General features: G+C 39.3%; 1 long non-coding RNA gene across 1 annotated transcript in view; it reads right to left on the reverse strand.

Annotated features, from left to right (window-relative positions):
• Window positions 1-1,525: 1,525 nt before the first annotated feature.
• LOC107691139 (uncharacterized) overlaps window positions 1,526-3,459 on the reverse strand; it is a 9,372-nt gene continuing 7,438 nt past the window's right edge. The window contains exons 2-3 of the long non-coding RNA XR_001634516.1: window positions 1,679-1,762; window positions 1,526-1,604 (exon numbers count right to left, since the gene is read on the reverse strand). This is a non-coding gene — a long non-coding RNA (uncharacterized LOC107691139). The remainder of the gene's footprint in view (window positions 1,605-1,678; window positions 1,763-3,459) is intronic.

Genomic DNA, 3,459 nt, shown 5'->3' on the forward strand with positions numbered 1-3,459 from the left:
TGCAATAAATCCATTGAATCAATATAAAAGTAATTTTTCATATTGAAACTGTTGAAAATACACAACATAGAAAGTTGATCCACATATGACAGCCTCTGAACTTGGTCAATACTAATCTTGTATAGAGGCACTGGACTAAAAATACATTCAATCAGTCATCGCTCCCAAAATGAATTCAACGGGTCATCTTGTTAATGCTATAAATTAATTACAGCAATAAAATAAAATTTCATTATGAACAAGAACATGAACAACATCACATTAGACCACAGAAATTCCAAATTGATATTTCCCTAACATTCAACTTCCAAAAGTGCATTCATCTTTGCCATGTTACATTCATTTGTTTGACTAGTGCATCTTGTTAATGCTATAAATTAATTACAACAATAAAATAAAATTTCATCATGAACAAGAACATGAACAACAATATAACATTAGACCACAGAAATTCCAAAATGACATTTCCCTTACATTCAACTTCCAAAAGTGCATTAATCTTTGCCATGTTACATTAATTTAGTTGACTAGTGCTATACGCTGTATTAACAAAAACATGAATGGCATTAATAAAAACACGTACACTGACAAGCTGCGCAATATCGCGTTCATAATCGAATGCGACTCATTTGCGATTATGAACGCGATATTGCATATCTTGTCAGTGATCTACGGCTCTGTGTATCCATCTGAAAGCACGTGATGGAGATTTACTATTCACAGAACCGGCTTTACTGCCGAGATGTGCATGACAATCACATGCGATTTATCGTGCAGCCCTAAGTTTGTTTGTTGATCACAAAGTACACAGTAGATGAGGAAAACTAGGATGCCGGGTGTATTCAAAGCGCCGCCAATACTGTCTAGAGTGTGTGGAATGGTGCGTTGTGATTGGTTGAGCAGATAATATCGCATTCTGCAGAGAAGGGAGACTGGTGTTTGTCGCGGTTTGAAAAGAAAGGGAGAAAACATGACAGAATAACTCGGCGGATATCGCATTTTGCGTAAAATTAAAAATGGACTTTTCAATACTGACCAGATACAATACTGATTTTGGCAGTATAAACAAACTTTTTTTTTTTAAATGGCATTTATCGCGTTTTGGAACCAAACTCTTTGTTCAACATAAGAAAGAAACTCATACAGGTTTGGAACGACATGAGGGTGAGTAAATGATGACATCATTTTCATTTTTGGGTGAACTATCCCTTTAAGTGCAGTGTAAAAAGCTCTTAAAATTTCATTGGTTTCATCCTACTGTACTTTATTGGAAAACGTTGAGAAGTTTCAAGCATAAACGTGTACACACACTCACCAATCTAAATGCAGAACCATGGATAAATTGATCTTTGAGCAAAAGTAAGTTGTAAAAGTCAAACAAACACCATCACGACTATGTAATAAGTGACAGTGATTCCTGCAGCAATGAATATATTGATGCTCGAGTTCCATCAGATGTGTGAGAACTTGATGGACAAGATGATTCTGGCAGACAATGACATTCAGTATGCACATTTCCCCCACTGTGCGCTGACACTCTTGGCCTTTTTGAGTTTCCTTTCAGAGATTTTTTCAACGCTGGCCTAAAAGGAATCTTTTTTTACCTGCAATAAAAATGTCAGGTGTTAAAGGCTTACAGTAAAAACCTGACATTTCTTGGACTGAATGGATTCGTGACCTGGGTATTAAGATGTAAGGACGGTCTTGACAGAGCGGGAACACCAGGGCATTTTAACGCTCAGGCTAACGTGAGACTTTGCATCTAAAGTGACAGCATGGAGAGAGTGTCACATGTCTTCAAACCTTTTAACCTCACTGCTAAATCACACAAACATTATTTTATTTTCAACAAGTTTTTACTGCTTTTAGTTTCAAAATTGCCAAAATATGCCCAAATATGGGACATTTGCCCAGTTTTAAAGGGGTCATATGATGCCATTTCAAATTTTCCTTTCTCTTTGGAGTGTTACAAGCTGTTCGTGCATATATAAGATCCCTAAAGTTGCAAAGACTAAAGTCTCAAACCCAAAGAGATATTCTTTATAAAAGTTAAGACTTGTCCACGCCCTCATAAAACGGCTCGTTCTAACACGCCCCCATGTCTACGTCACGATGTGGGAAGATTTGCATAACACCGCCCAAATGTTCACGCAAAGAAAGAAGGCGTAACTTTTATTCTCGCTGTAGTATTGTTGCTGCCGCCGCCATGTCGTGAAGGCGCTGTGTGTTTCGTTGTGAAAGCGAATCCAGTGTAGACCATAGATATGTATATATATCTATGTGGTGTAGACAGCATCACTGATTATAATGAGTTCCATATTATTTTGTCGCGCCGCGCCACTTGCGTCCGGTGTAGACACGGTGTAACATTGGTTTTGCTTTGTTTCACAGAACTAATTGTTGCCTGGGTTGCATACGTATGTGTGGGGCGGAGCTATCAAAATAGGGGTGAGACCTTTTTGGGGTAGGGGTGTATTTGTTTTGGTGATTTCAAATTTCAACATTGGCTACCAGAAATCGCTTACCCCACCTTTAATTCGGGTTAGGAAGCCTGCATTTTGAGTGGCATTTGCACATCCTGTCATGCCGGTGACTATGTGCCACTGCAATAGGTGCATTTTGCAGTATTAAGGTTAATGATTAATCGATTAATTGATCGTTAATTTAAACGACGATCAATCATGCAAATAATCGAAAATTGATATCCCTATTCCTGACACAATACATACCCCTCCACATGTCATCTTTCGATGTAACCTATGCTCACTCTCACCCTCCCGGCTATCTGCTATGGTTTCATCTTCGCTTCCTTCCCCTAAACAGTTTCGTTGCCTGGGTTGCGTACGTATGTGTGGGGCAGAGCTATCAAAATAGGGGCGAGACCCTTTTGGGGTAGGGGCGGGTTTGTTTTGGTGATTTCAAATGTTCAACATTGATTTCAACATTGGCTACCAGAAATCGCTTACCCCACCTTTAAGTTGTATTTACAACACTGTTCCAGAACAGTTCAACCCAAATATTCAGATGTGTGCAGCAAATTTTATGGAGGACTGTTTCCTGAACCTGCAGAGTAGCCTACAAAGTGTCTGTGCAAAAAGACTGTTCTATAAAGTGGGGCAGTTCCAACTTTGCAAGGACAGTCTGGCGCTTCTGACTCACAGCCTGTAAGTACATTTTTTTATATTTAAAGAATTTGCCACTGATGATTCAAACGCGAGTTTGAGCAGTGTAGAGTAGCACTTATTGTTTGGCATTTCTCCGATCACAAATGCAGACATGGTTTTATGTTTACGCGGCGCAATACGCAAAGCAAAGCGTAAAAACACAGTATAAGTCATTACAATCAGTAATTATGTCCCCACTGGATGCAACAAATGCCTCGTTTGTAATGGGTTTTAGTGTTTTTGTCTCGTCGCTCCGGCCGGGACACGGCATCAACAGTATGTGAGGGGCGTAACA

This window comes from Sinocyclocheilus anshuiensis, unplaced genomic scaffold (genome assembly GCF_001515605.1).
Source record: "Sinocyclocheilus anshuiensis isolate Anshui unplaced genomic scaffold, SAMN03320099.WGS_v1.1 scaffold2, whole genome shotgun sequence".
NCBI classification, from domain to species: Eukaryota; Metazoa; Chordata; class Actinopteri; order Cypriniformes; family Cyprinidae; genus Sinocyclocheilus; species Sinocyclocheilus anshuiensis.